The sequence below is a fragment of the Canis lupus genome, chromosome 1 (genome assembly GCF_011100685.1).
Source record: "Canis lupus familiaris isolate Mischka breed German Shepherd chromosome 1, alternate assembly UU_Cfam_GSD_1.0, whole genome shotgun sequence".
In the NCBI taxonomy this organism is placed as follows: Eukaryota; Metazoa; Chordata; class Mammalia; order Carnivora; family Canidae; genus Canis; species Canis lupus.
Genome location: NC_049222.1, coordinates 89,348,379 through 89,364,505, shown reverse-complemented (window position 1 = coordinate 89,364,505; position 16,127 = coordinate 89,348,379). Strand labels below are relative to the sequence as shown.

Here is a 16,127-nt window from a genome sequence, read left to right as displayed (position 1 = left end):
AGGTGAAGGTCCCAGAGAAGAAGGCTGAGCAACATGAAATAGAGGAGCAAGAAGAGAATCATAGAGAATAAATTAAAGAATAGATAAAGTCACCTGTTACTTAGCAATGTCATGAACATTCGGTGCCTGATGATATACTGTACTGGAGCAATGTCTCCAAATTCCAAATCTTATGAAAATTATTTGTCAGCATTCTGTTTTGTTGAGTCCAGCTTCCAATCTTTGAAGCTTCAGATTTAAACTAATTTGCATAAATAGTTTGTATCCCAGAAGCAAAGCAAAATGATGATACTGTAGCTGCAGTACTTCAATTTTCCATTTCAGGAATCAGGCTGTACATAGCTCAGTTTTCTAACAAACACTTATTATTTGTTAAATCAAGAGATAAAACACCTACAAGGATTAAATCTTTGATAGGGCAATTATATAAGTGATGGGGAGAGAGTCATGTGATTTTTTGGTTCACATTTTTGGTAACTCAGAAATTTAGAAGAAATTCCCTAATATGGTTCATTGGTACCATTTAACCTGTCATATATTTTAAAAATTATCAGTAGGGGATACTTGCTCATGAGAAAATCAGTGAGCATGATGTCATAGAATTCTTATAATTAAAAATTATCCTACTGAATGAGGGTCTAATAGAAGGTAGGATAAAACATCCTCCACCTAGAAATTTTAAGATTTTAAGAAATCCCGATTCAATGATAGGCTACGCAATGTGAACCTGTGTAATTTTTACTCTCCTTTATCCATCATCTATGTATTGAACAACTGTCTTTGCCTGGCTCTCTGCAGAGTACAGGGCATACAGTAGCACTCAAGGCAAATACCCCCCATGCTTTCATGGGGTTCACAGTAATGCAAGGACGTCAACTTAACAATAAACAGAAAAATAAACCAAAATTATCTTAATCTGTAATAAGTGCTGTGATGAAAAGAAAGGGCTGAGCATGGGGCTTACAGGTAAGAAGGAGATAGCCTGAAAAGAATGAGGGGAAAGCATTCTAGGAAGTGATAATAACCCACATGTAAAAGCCTGCTTAGAAATTCAAGAAAGAAAAAAAAAAAAAAAAAAGAAATTCAAGAAAGAGTGGCTGGATGGCTCATCCAGCCGGGTGGCTCAGCAGTTTACTGCCGCCTTCAACCCAGGGCCTGATCCTGGAGTCCCGGGATTGAGTCCCACATTGGGCTCCCTGCATGGAGCCTGCTTCTCCCTCTGCCTGTGTCTCTGCCTCTCTCTCTCTCTCTCTCTCTCATGAATAAATAAAAAAAATTTTTTTTAAAAGAAGGAATGGGGCTGATGTGTCCAGCTTAACTTCTTAATGTTAAAGAAGTTTCACCCAGGACCCGGGCAAAATGATGCAGGCTGCCATTATAGGGGACAAGATTCTTTCTTGGCATTTCCCACATTGGCACACATAGTTATGAATCTAAATAGCAGGTAAGGGCACTAAGCACTCCTTTGGAACCATGGAACAGTTTATACCTATGTTGGGGGGATGTTTACTCCTGCTCTTGACAGGCTTGGGTTGCAGATTCCATTAGCTGTGAAGGAGAGCTTACTTGATCTCACTGGTGAAGTGATGTTTAAGTCAGGAAGACTGGGCCTCTGTAAACCCACATAAGATAGATTCACATTCAAAAGGAGCATCAAAGAACTGAAGGGATACTACCAGTCTTATAAACAAGATTTGGGGAAAGTAAATGGATTTCCAAGGAATTCAGGATTCTCTAGGGGCTCCTAGGTGGATCAGTCCGTTAAGCATCTGCCTTCTGCTCAGGTCAAGATCCCAGGGTCCTGGGATGGAGCCCTGTGTCAGGCTCCCTGCTCAGGGGGTAGGCTTCTTCTCCCTCTCTCTCTGTCCCTCACCCCACTCATGCTCTCTCTTTCTCTCTCTCTCTCTCTCTCTCTCCCCCTCTCTCTCAAATATAGAATCTTAAATCTTAAAAAAAAAAAAAAGGAATGTAGGATTCTCTAGCCAGACTCATCAAGGTAAAAAGAGAAAGAACCCAAATAAAATCAGAAATAAGAGAGAAGTAATAACTGATACCACAGAAATACAAAACATTTTAACAGAGTACTACAAAAACTTATATGCCAACAAAATGGACAACCTAGAAGAAATGGATAAATTCCTAGAAGCATGCTGTCTTCCAAAAATGAGTCAGGGAGAAGTAGAAAATTTGAACAAACTGATTACTATTAATGAAACTGAATCAGTAATCAAAAAACTACTAAAAAATAGAAGTCCAGGACTGGATGGCTTCACAAGTGAATTTTACCAAACATTTAAAGATGAGTTAATACTTATTTTCCTCAAACTATTCCAAAAATTAGAAGAGGAAGAAAAGCTTTCAAATAAATTGTACAGAAGATTTCATCCAGCCAGTATGGATGATACCAAAATCAGACAAAGACCCATAAAAAGAGAGAGAGAGAGAGAGAACTAAAGGTCAATATCCCTGATGAACATGGAGGTAAAAATCCTCAATAAAATCTTAGCAAACCACATTCTGCAAAACATTAAAAGAATCATTCACCATAATCAAGTAGGATTTATTCCAGGGATGCGAGGGTGTTTCAGTATTTGCAAATCAATCAATGTGATACACCACATCAACAAAATGAAGGATAAAAATCATATAATCATCTCAGTAGATGCAGAAGAGCATTTGACAAAATTCAGCATTCATTCATGATAAAATTTCTCAACAAAATGGGTTTAGAGGGAACATATCTCACCATAATAAAGACCATATATGGAAAACACACAGAGAACATTTTACTCAATGGAAAAACCTGAAAGCTTTTCCTCTGAGATTAAGAACAAGACAAGGAAATCCACTCTCGCCACTTTTATTCAACATAGTACTGGAAGTTCTACCCACAGTAATGAGACCAGAAAAAGAAATTAGAGGCATCCATAATAGTAAAGAAGAAATTAAACTGTCATTATTTGCAGATGACATGATATTACACATAGAAAATCTTTAAGACTCCATCACAAAACCATAGAAGTAATAAATGAGTAAGTTTTCAGGATATAAAATTAATACCCAGACATCAATAGCATTGCTATACATTAATAACAAGGCAGCACAAAGAGAAATTTTAGAAAATGGTTCCATTTACAATTACACCAAAAAGAATAAAATACCCAGGAATAAACTTAAGCAAAAACATAAAAGCCTTATATTCTAAAACTGTAAAATATTGATGAAAGCAATTGAGGATGACACAAACAAGTGGAAAGATATATATACCATGCTCATGAATTGGAATAATTAATGTTGTTAAAATGTCTATATTATCCTAGAGCAATCTACAGATTCAATGCAATCCCTATAAAAATACCAGCAGCAATTTTCACATAACTAGAACAAATAATCCTAAAATTTGTGTGGAACCACAAAAGACCTTGAATAGCTAAAACAGTCTTCAACAACAACAACAACAACAACAACAACAACAGCAACAACAAAACACAGATGAAAGTATCACAATTCCAGATTTCAAGATACACTACAGAGATGTAGTAATAGAAACAGTATGGTATTGGCACAAAAAAATAGACAGATAGTTCAATGGAAGAGAATAGAGAGCTCAGAAATAAACCTATAGGGATCCCTGGGTGGCGCAGTGGTTTAGCACCTGCCTTTGGCCCAGGGCGCGATCCTGGAGACCCGAGATCGAATCCCACGTCGGGCTCCCGGTGCATGGAGCCTGCTTCTCCCTCTGCCTGTGTCTCTGCCTCTCTCTCTCTCTCTCTCTCTGTGTGTGACTATCATAAATAATAAAAGAAAATTTAGAAATAAACCTATACCTATGGTCAATTAATCTATGACAAAGGAGGCAAGAATATGCAATGGGGAAAAGATGGTTTCTCCAACAAATGGTGCTGAGAAAACTGGACCATTTTCTAACACCATACACAAAAATAAACTCAAAGTGGATTAAAGACCTAAACATGAGACTGAAACCATAAAACTCCTAGAAAAGAAAACAGGCAGTTATTTCTCTGACATCACTACAGCAACATTTTTCTAGATATGTCTTCTAAGCTGAGGGAAACAAAGGTAAAATTAAATTATTGAGGCTACACCAAAATGAAAAGCTTCTGCACAATGATGGAAACCATCAACAAAACAAAAAGGCAACCTACTGAATGGGAAAAGATATTTGCAAGTAATATATCTTTTTAAAAAAAGATTTTCTTTATTTATTCATGAGAGACACAGAGAGAGAGGCAGAGACATAGGCAAAGGGAGAAGCAGGCCTCCCTACAGGGAGCTCGATGCAGGACTTGATCCCAGGACCCTGGGATCATGCCCTGAGCCAAAGGCAGATGCTCAACCACTGAGCCACCTAGGCGTCCCTGCAAATGATATATCTGATAGGGGGTTAATATCCAAAATATATAAAGAACTTACACAACTCAACACCAAAACAAAACAAGTAATCTAATATAAACATGGGCTGAGGACATAAATGGACATTTTCCAAAGACACACAGTTAGGCAACACACAGGTGAGAAGATGCGCAACATCACTCATCATCAAGCAATTGCAAATCAAAAGCACAATGAGATATCACCTTACACCTCTCAAAATGGCTAAAATCAGGGCAAGAAAGAACAAATACTGATGAGGGTATGAAGAAAAGAGAATCCTTATATACTGTTGGTGAGAATGTAAATTGGTGCAGCCACTGTGGAAAATACTATGGAGGTTCCTCAAAAAATTAAAGATAGAATTACCACGTGATTCAATAATTCCACTGAAATTCCAGTGAAATAAACACTAATTTCAAAGGATATATGCACCTTTATGTGTATTGCAGCATTATTTACAATAACCAAAAGATGGAAACAACCTGAGTCTATCTATAGACAAATGGACAAGGAAAATGTCACACACACACACACACACACACACACACGTGCACACAGGGATTCTACACAGTCATAAAAAAAGGGTGAGATTGTGCCATTTGTAATAACATGGATGGATCTAGAGGGTATTATGGTAAGTGAAATAAGTCAGACTGAAAAAGGCAAAGACCAAATGACTTCACTCATATATGGAATCTAAAACAAACAAAACAAAAAAGCAAACAATAAGCAGAATCAGGGGCACCTGGGTGGCTCAGTGGTTGAGAATCTGCCTTCAACTCAGGTCATGATCCTGAGATCCTGGAATCGAGTCCCGCATGAGGCCCCCTGCAGAGAGCCTGCTTCTCCCTCTGCCTATGTCTCTGCCTCTCTCTCTGTGTCTCTCATGAATAAATAAAGTCTTAAAAAAAAAAGCAGGATCAGGCCTGTAAACACAGAGCGCAAACTGATGGTTGCCAGTGGGGAGGGAGATGGGGAGATGGAAAAAGATGGGTTTAGGGAAGTGGGAAATGTAGGCTTCCAGTTATGGAGTGAATAAGTCCAGGAACAGAAGGTACAGCATAGGGAATACAGTCAAGGATATTGTAATAGCAATGCATGGAGGCAGATGGTAGCTACGCTTGTGGGGAGCATCGTGTAACATCTAAACTTGTTGAATCACTAGGCTGTACACCTGAAACTAATGTAACATTGTGTTTCAACCATACTCAAATAAAAATTAATAACTCAAATTAATAAGTTTTTAAAAGAATGCAGGGTTCTCTGACACACAGGGACAAACATTCTTGTTATTTTCAGCATCTAGCTTAGCAGTTAGTTGGTACTAGTGGCCTGAATGGCTGAATGAGGGAACAGACCTGGCATGAATTGGGACACAGCTTGGTGTAATGGAAGTCAGCTTGACTCTAAAGGCAGCCAGACCTTGCCACTCTGGGTTTCTGGGACCCTCTGCTTCTGCATCTGTAGTGCAGGGATGATGATGCCTCTCTGGGAGGCTGGATGAAGATTGGAGATGATGTATTGAAGCATCTGCTATGCTAATTGCCATTGGTAATTTGGTTGCTATTTTTATTATCATCATCCCAGGCTCCTCACTTGGTGCCTTTGGCTCTCATCCATCTTCTAAATCACGCAAATGGGGTTTTGCCCTGCCCCCTCTTGTTGCCAGCTGGTCATCTTCTGGCTGGGTTGTGTCCCTCATATCTTGCCAATCCCTGCTTACCCTCCACTGCAGCGCACAAACACACTCTTATCCTTTAGACCTTCCGGCTTCCTTGCCATTCCTCTAAATAAGCCAAATTACTTGGAATTTTTTTCCCCCGTCTAGAACACTCTTTCCTTCTTCCTCCACCCTCTTATATTTCAAGACCAGGTGACATTTGTGAGGCCCAAAATGTGAGTCTTGATTGAAAACAAGGATTTTCCATCCTATTTACCAAAGGGGCTACTGGAAGCTTCTCATTACTGAAGATACTTTCATGGTTAGTGACTCCGCGTACACTCAGGTTAGCTTTTGTTATTTTTCAGCTCCTTCCTAATAAAGCTGTGTTTTAGAGCCCAGAGTTACAGTGGGAAAGAATATTCCATGTGGGAGATAGCAGATAATCTACATCATGATCCCTGCACTACACCTGCTCACAATAAGCAAATAGGTGTAAGGCTTTATGAGCCTAAGAAATGCACTTACAGTTTGTAAAAACTAAAGATCTTAATCAAATAGGAAACCTCTCCCAATGGATTACTAAGCTTATGAATGAAGTTGCAGGGAGGTGGTCCAGGAAAGGGGTCTACCAGCGAGCAGTGTAAGCGGGAAGCCCTCTCTGTTCTCTATCTCAGTACCCCTGGAGCTCTACAGAAGTGATTCTGCATGTGTTGCCTTTTTGTGGAGAAAAATTTGTAACTCATCCAGTAAATGAACTCCTTTTTTCTTTAAAATGGAAATTGGGAACCATGCCAATAACAGGGAAATTAAGTGTCAGGATGTGCAGTGAGTACTTGAGACCTCAAGCCCTCTTCTCCCACTGGTCTTCCAGAACATTGTAGGCCATCTACCCTATAGGTAGGAGATTTGAACCATTTCTTGAGGGGGAGTCTGGCCAGCCCAGGGGGAGTGACTCTAAAATACTAGCATCAATCTCCCCAGAGAGCCTAGCGACACAGCCCTGGAGGGATGCTCAGAGTTATCAAGCCCTGTACCCATGCCCTCGGAGATTCTGGTCAGCATTTTAGCTCCCCTATTCCTCATCATGAGCAAATAGCCAAGATTACCAGACAGCTTAGGAAAGCCTCCAACAATCAGATGAACAAACAAAAACGTAACAGGGGAAAAAAAAAAAAAAAGTAACAGGGAAAACACAGGCTATTCAGGGAGAAGAAAAGTTTATCTCTGTAAACTATAATAAATATCCACAGAGATAGGAGATAATGCATCCCTAATAAAGGGAAATCTAGAAAACAAAAAGAGCTTTTGAAAAAAAAAAAAAAAGCTTTTAACAGTGGAAATGAAGATAATTTGAAGGAGGGATTAGAAGATAAAGCTGAGAAAATCTTCCAGAGAGTAAAGCAAAATGACAAAGAGAGAAAGATAATAGAGGAACAGTCCAGAATATTCAATACCTATGTGATAGGGGACTTTGTGGTAGAAGATACACGGGGGTGGGGGGGATGGGTTCATTGATGAAATAATGCAGTGGCTCAGTGGTTTAAGCGCCTGCTTTCGGCCCAGGGCGTGATCCTGGAGTCCCGGGATCGAGTCCCACGTCGGGCTCCCTGCATGGAGCCTGCTTCTCCCTCTGCCTGTGTCTCTGTCTCTCTGTCTCTCTCTATGTCTATCATTAATAAATAAATAAAATATTTTTAAAAATTGTAATAATTATAAAAAAAACCAAAAACATTTCCAGACCCAAAAAGGATGGGTTGCCAGATCAAAGGACTCACAGCAGAACGAGTGAGAACAAACCCACACCATTGCACATCATTGTCAGTTTCCAGGGACACTGGAGACAAACTTAGAACCTCAAAAGCATCCAGAGAGGAAAGATGATGGGTCAGCCACAGGGAAGCAGCAGTCAGAACAAGTTGAGACTCTCGATAGCAATACTGGAATCAAGAAGATATGCAGCCATACCTACAAAATTCTGGAAAAAATGTGCACTGAGATCACACTCTCAGCCAAAATATCTTGTGTATGAGGGTAGACGAAAGATGCTTTCTGGGGGTGCCTGGGGGGCTCAGTCGGTTTAGTGTCTGCCTTCGGCTCAGGTCATGATCCCAGGGTCCTGGGATTGAGCCCCGAGTCAGGCTCCCTGCTCAGCGAGGAGCCTGCTTCTACCCCTGCTCGTGCTCTCTTGCTCTCTCTGTCAAATAAATAAATAAAATCTTTCTTTTAAAAAAAGATGCTAAAAAAAAAATGCTTCCTGGAATACATGATCTCAAGAAATTTGCTTTCCACGCATGTCCCCACCAAAAGAGGGAGGACACCAGAGAAGTACAGAAAAAAGTGAGATGCAGAAAACAGAAGGTCCAACAGAGCAAAGAAGGGAAAGTGCCCCCCCGAACACAGCAGAGGGGGAGCTCAGGGAGACAGCTCTGCAGCAGAGGCAGGGGCAGCCAGTGCAGACAGAGCATTGTGGCAGGAAGAGAACAGTGTCATTAGCATGACGCTCGCTACCCCTGTCTGGTCTTTAACTAAAGGCGACATGTCTAGGTGAAATTGGCCTACCTTATCTGCGCTTGGCCTGTCTCCCCTCCACACCCTGCTCCCTGGATCAGCAGGGACATCCATCACACACACACACCCCACAGATGTGATGTGTGATCTGCTTTGCCCAATTCTTTTTCTTTCAATTGTGATGAAACACCCATGAGGTTTACCTATTTAATTATTAAAAATTTAACTATCTTTAAGTTATCTACAGTTTAGTAGGTGTTATGTCCACCCATAGTGCTGTGCAACCAATCTCAAAAGCTGTTTTCATTTTGCAAAACTGAAACTCTATGCCCATTCAACAACTTCCCATCCCTCCTCCCCAGCCCCTGGAGCCATCCTTCTACTTTCCATCTCTATGAATTTGACAACATACCTCATAAAAGTGGAATTATACAATATTTGTATTTATTCATCTATCTGAGAGAGCGAGAAAGAGCATGCATGAGCGGGGTAGCAGAGGGGAGAGGCAAAGGGAGAGAATATCCAAGCAGACTCCATGCTGAGTGGGAAGCCTGACCCGGGGCTCGATCTAATGACCCTGAGATCATGACCTGAGCCCAAATCAAGAGTCAGACTCTCAACCAATGGAGCCACAAGGCATCCCTATGATATTTGTCTTTTATGACTGTATTATTTCACTGAATATAATGTCTTTAGGGGTCAACCATTCTGTGTGTTACAATCTTCCTTCTTTCTTAAAAGCTGAGTAATATTCTACTGTATATAAACACATTTGTTTCTTCAATCACTCACTGATGAATGCTAAAGTTGCTTTCGCCACTCAGCATGGTGAACAATGCTGCTGGGAACACAGGCACCCAAATATCTCTCTGAGACCTGCTTTCAATTCTACGGAATATATGCCTAGAAGCGGGGTCGTTGGATCCTAAGGTAATGCTATTTCTCTCCCATGATAGAGTGAGATACAGTTGACACATGACATCATGTAAGTTTGAACTATAAAAGGTACTGATCTGATACATGTATATGTATCAGAATGCAGAATGATGACTACATAATGTTGGCTCACACCTGCATCACATCACATAATACCATTTCTTTTCTTTCTTTTTTTTTTTTTGTGGTGAGAATATTGAAGATCTACTCTCCTAGCAATTTTCAAGTACGAAATACAATATTATTGAGTACAATCAGTGTGCTGTATTTTAGGTCCCCAGAACTTATTCATCCTGTAACTGGGCATTTGAACCCTTTGACCAACAACCCCCCCTCCGCCGTCAGCCCCTAACAACCCCTGCTCTAGTCCAGATTTCTAGGAGTTTAGCTTCTCCAGATTCACACACAAGTGACACCACTTACTTATCTTTCTTTGTCTGACTTATTTCACTTACCATAATGCCCCTGAGGCCCATCCATGTTATTGCAAAAGGCAGGATGTCCTTCTTTCTCCTGGCTGACTAACATTCCATTGTGTGTGTGTGTGTGTGTGTGTGTGTGTGTGTGTGTGTGTGACGTCTTCTTTATCCAGTCATCTCTTTACAGGCACTTAGGTTCCTTCCATATCTTGGCTCTTGTGATTAGTGAATAAACATAGGAGTGGAGATATCTCTTCCAGGTCCTAATTGCATTTCCTTTGGCTAAGTAGCCAGATTGGAACAGCTGGATCATGTGATATTTCTGTTTTTAATTTTTTGACGAACCTTCATACTGTTTTCCGCAGCAGCTGCACCAATTTGCATCCCCACCAACAATGAGCAAGGGTTTCAACTTCTCCACAGCCTTGTCAATGCTTTTCATTTCCTGGCTTTCTGACAGTAGCCATCCTAATGGTTGTGAGGTGGCATCTCATCATGGTTTACCCTGTTCGTGAGAGTTAGGGGAATCCATGGTGACTTCAGAAGATATTAGAGATCCCAGTCTTTGACCACATTTCAGTAGACAATTAGTGTCTGGGCCATTCTACAACACTGCCAGATACCCTGCCTGTGGTGATCTGGGTTGAATTTGCACAAAATGTCCATTTGTCAAGTGGGACTATGAGAATCCTAGATCACACTTAACACCAAGTTTTAGTAATGACTGAAGGATACAAGCAAGCTATAGGCACAAACAGAATATTTTCCCCCCAGAAAGTCCTAAAACCACCAGTTGCCAAAAGGTGTCCCTTCTCCTGCATTAGAACACATTCTGATATCTGATCAACAGATTAGGTTTAAACCATGTATGGGACTGCCACTCAAAGGCAGCTGCATCTGTTTGAAGCCTCTTGGTTTTATAATTTATTATATATAGATAGGGAAAGCTTACCTGACTACTCCCCATTGCCCAGCCAACCATGCCCCCTCACTTATTTTAAAGATTGTATTTATTTATTTGACAGAGAGAGAAAGAGTAAGAGAGCACAAGCAGAGGAGCAACAGAGGGAGAGAAAGAAGCAGACCCCCACTGAGCAGGGAGCTTGATGTGAGGCTCAATCTCGGGATCCTGGGATCATGACCTGAGCTGAAGGAAGACAGATGCTTAACCCACTGAGACACCCTGGTGTCAGCCATGCCTCTTAATCCAAAAATTCCACATTTACTTACATCACTCAATGTCAAGTAAGCAGGTAATTCCTATTGAAAGTATTTTAAATGTAGACCTGCCCCATATCTTTCTCCCTCTAGATGTCATTGCTGGGATTATAGGGAGGTCTGGTGGAGGCACCCCCAGCAGGGAAGGAGTGTGTTACAGGCCTGTGTTAATTATTTTTCTCCCACTTCGTCCCCATGACTCAGATATGACCTTGAGCACTGCCTTCCCCTGTAGTCACTTCCATGCACGCCCAGGGAACCTGCCCATGGACTCTGTCTCTAGGACTCCAGAGCGGACCCTTTTCCAGACTTTCATCTCAGAGAGGTGAGATCACCCTGTCCTTGACACAGCTAGACTTCTGCTTGCTACTCAGCATTTTAAAACTAAAACATATTTTGTTTAGATACATACGTAAAAGTGTGAAATCTGTAAAGAACAGTAAGGGGCTGATTAACCCAAAGTAAGGTAAATGTTTATGCCAAGGTGGGAGGGAGGGGATATGATTATGGAGGGATACACAGGAGGTTTCTAAAATTCTGCTAAAGATCTATTTCCTTTTTTTTTTTTTTTTAAGATTTTCTTTCTTTATTCCTGAGAGACACAGAGAAAGAGGTAGAGACATAGGCAGAGGAAAAGCAGGCTCCCTGCGGGGATCCCAATGCAGGACTCGATCTCAAGACCCCGGGATCACATCCTGAGCCAAAGGCAGACGCTCAACCACTGAGCCACCCAGGCGTCCCTAAAGATCTCCTTCTTATCCAGGATAATGTGAACCTGGGCTTTACTGGTTTTCAAACTGTACAATTTTTTAAAAAGATTTTATTTTTGCCCATCACCCAGTCACCCCCACCCCTCGCCCTCCTCCCTTTCCACCACCCCTTGTTCTTTTCCCAGAGTTAGGAGTCTCTCATGTTCTGTCTCCCTTTCTAATATTTCCCACTCATTTTTTCTCCTTTCCCCTTTATTCCCTTTCACTTTTTTTATATTCCCCAAATGAATGAGACCATGTAATGTTTGTCCTTCTCCGATTGACTTATTTCACTCAGCATAATACCCTCCAGTTCCATCCACGTCGAAGCAAATGGTGGGTATCTGTCATTTCTAATGGCTGAGTAATATTCCATTGTATACATAGACCACAGCTGCTTTATCCATTCATCTTTCGATGGACACCGAGGCTCCTTCCACAGTTTGGCTATTGTGGTCATTGCTGCTAGAAACATCGGGGTGCAGGTGTCCCGGTGTTTCACTGCATCTGTATCTTTGGGGTAAATCCCCAACAGTGCAGTTGCTGGGTCATAGGGCAGGTCTATTTTTAACTCTTTGAGGAACCTTCACACAGTTTTCCAGAGTGGCTGCACCAGTTCACATTCCCACCAACAGTGCAAGAGGGTTCCCTTTTCTCCGCATCCTCTCCACCATTTGTGGTTTCCTGCCTTGTTAATTTTCCTCATTCTCACTGGTGTGAGGTGGTGCTGGGGGTGGGGCACTTGATGGGATGAGCACTGGGTGTTATGCTATATGTTGGCAAATTGAACTCCAATTTAAAAAATATATGTAAAATAAATAAATAAATAAAATATTTTAAGAAAAGATTTTATTTTTGTATTTGAGAGAGAGAAATAGCACACAAGTGGAGGGGGGCAGTTAGAGGGAGGGGGAGAAGCAGGACCATGACCTGAGCTGAAGGCAGATGCTCAACTGACTGAGCCACCCAGGTACTCCTTCAAACTATACCATTTTATACTCTTCTGGATGCATGATACATTTTACAATTTAAAAATTTGAATGCATTCTAATATTCTGGTGATATTTCAGTATTTAGAAGACATATCAGCAAGCCCACCATTTTTTTAAAGATTTTATTTATTCATGAGAGACAGAGAGAGAGAGAGAGGCAGAGACACAGGCAGAGGGAGAAGCAGGCTCCATGCAAGGAGCCTGACGTGGGATTCAATCCCAGGTCTCCAGGATCATGACTTGGGCCGAAGGCAGGCGCTTAACCACTGAGCCACCAGGGATCCCCAAGCCCACCATGTTGACACCTGTGTTCTGTGACATGTTCCTCCTACAAGTCACCATGGGATGCGGGGGTGTAAAGAGAAAACCCCTAACCTAGGAAAAGGAAGAGCCCCCAGCATCCTAACATTCTGCTCTATCTACCACCATAGCTGTGCTTCAGAGGGCAGGTCACTTGCTCTCTCTGATCATCAGTTTGCTCATCTGTCAAATGGGATACGGATAGTGGGGAGGAGGGCTCAGCTACTGCCCTCGTGGACCTTAGTGACTGGTGAGACAGAGGCAAGTAAATGTAGGCTCTATGGGAGAAAGGTGGGGGAAAGCAGCAGGTGCAATGGGGGCCATAGAGAAGGGATCTCTACAATTTGAAAATGAAGTGCCATATATTTGATATATGTGATTTTTAAGGGGAATTTTAGACTTCAGGGTTTAAAGAGGAGGCTGTAGAAATTCTGTCTTTCAGACTAGAAATAAAAGATCACTCTTGCTTCCTACCTCCATACCTCTCGTGTGCTTTTCACACTGTTGTGCATTTATTCATGTGTTTGTCTCTCCCACAAGATCATGGGCTCCTGAGGGCAGGGCTTGGTCTTACTCATCTTTGTGTCAGAGATGCTTAGCCCATGCTCTGCTGTTTCCCAGGGACTGAGAATCAAGTGTTGCCCCCTTTGTCATGGCCACTGCCTATCTCTGGCCCCTCTCCATCTCTCTAGGCTCTTCTCATACCACTGTCCCTTGCTCAATACACTCCAGACAACCCGGCCCCTCTCTGGTCCTTCAGTCATATGAGGCTCATTTTTGCCCAGGACCTTTGCACTTGCTGTTGACTCTTCCTGGAGGGCCCTTGCCTCGGCCTGTTCTTGTCACTCAGCTTACACACCGTCTACTGGCAGAGGTCTGCCACCACCACCGTATTTAAGAGCACCTTTCTCTGTCTTCCCACTGGTCCCCTTCTGCCCTCTGCCCTATTATCTTGATTTACTTTCTCCAAAGCATTTTCATTACTTGTAATTATATTATGAATTTACTTTTTATTTGCTGTCTCCTTCATTTGTGGAGGGACCTCTAGTTTTTGTCATTATCATTTCTTCTGTATCTCCATTAACTAAGCTATTGTCTAGCATACAGTGGGTACTCAATACATTTTTTGAATAATTAGTGGACAGGTATTCTATAAGTGTCTCTATAACTGAGATGAATAACTGCTTCCCAAAGAATGTTGCAACGAACAAAACTGACTCAAGATTAGTATGCTAATATCATACCTGACACATAGCAGGCACTCAGTAAAAGTATTTGTCCAATGAATGAATATACAGAACATATAAATTGCTCTTGCAAATCAATTTTAAAAACCCAAAACCAATATATAAATTGGCAAAGGAAAAACTTTTAGAACCAATGGGTTTAGCAAGGTTGCAGAATTCAAGGTCAATATACAAAAATCAATTGTATTTCTATACACCAGCAATGAATAATTGGAAGGCAACTTAAAAAAAAAGTACCACTTACAAACTACACCCCTCAAAAAAGTATTTAGTTATAAATCTAAAAATATATATGCAGGATCTGTGTAATGCAAACTGGAAAATACTGACAAAAGAAATATAGAGCTAAATAGATTAAAAGACACATACCCTGTTCGTTGTTAAAATATCAGTTCTCCCTAAGTTGATCTACACATTCAACATAATTCTTAACAAAATTTCGGCAGGATGTTCTTATAGATACCAACAAACTGAATCTAAAAATGATATGAGAAGGCAAAGGAATAGAACAGTCTATTTGATTCTGAAAAGGAGGAACAAATTTGAGGAGTAGTGCCACCAGATTCAATAGAAAGAGCCAGTAATCAAGACACTGTGGTATTGGCAAAAGAATAGACATTATAGATGAGAGAAACAGAGCACAGTTCCCAGACTTACCCTACATTATTGATTAACTGATTTTTCTAAAGAATTTATTTATTTATTTATTTATTTATTTATGAGAGAGAGATAAAGAGAGAGAGCATGAGCAGGGGGGAGAGAGAGAGGGAGAAGCAGACTCCCGCCTCAGCAGGGAGCTCCACATGGGGCTCTATCCCAGGATCCTGGGATCAGAACCTGAGCCAAAGACAGATGCTCAACTGAGCCACCCAGTTGCCTCTGATCAACTGACTTTTGACAAAGATGCTAAGGCAACAGAGGAAGATAGCCTCTTCAATAAACAGTGCTTCAACTGGATATCCATATATAAACAAGTGAACTTTAACCCATATCCTACATTATATATGAACATTAATTAAAAATACATCATAGGCCTAACTATAAACCTTAAAAACATAAAACTTGTAGAAGATAACATACGAAAAAAATCCTTATGACTTTGGGTTCTATGAAGATTTCTTATATTACCAGAAACACGATCCACAAAAGAACTGATGAATTTGAATATCATCAATTTAAAAACTTCTGGGGGATCCCTGAGTTAGGCTCCCTGCTAGGCAGAGAGTCTACTTCTCCTTTTGCCCCCACCCCACTTGTGTTCTGGCTCTCTCTCACTCCCTCTCTCTCTCAAATAATAAAATCTTTTAAAAAAACTAAAATTTCTGCTCCACAAAAGATACTCCAGAGAATGAAAAGGCAATCTATAGACTGGGAGAAAACATTTGCAAATCATATATTCAACACAGGACTTATATCCCTGGTATGTAAAGAGCTCATAAAATTCAATAAGAAAATAAAACCCAATTTTTAAAATAGCCAAATGATTTGAACAGATTACTTTATCAAAGAGTATATATGTATTGCAACAGATGGTAACCACACATACCATGGTGAACATTTTATAATGGATATAATTGTCAAATCACTATGTGGTACACCTGAACCTAACATGACATTGTATGTCACCTATATTTCAATTAAATATTTTTTAATTTGGAAAAAATAATTGCTTTTTTTTAAGAGATTTTATTTATTTATTC

At 40.8% G+C, this 16,127-nt stretch overlaps 1 long non-coding RNA gene across 5 annotated transcripts in view; it reads right to left on the bottom strand.

The window, feature by feature from the left end:
- LOC106559468 overlaps positions 1–16,127 on the bottom strand; it is a 99,882-nt gene that overhangs the window by 68,480 nt on the left and 15,275 nt on the right. The gene's annotated exons all lie outside the window — the stretch shown is intronic.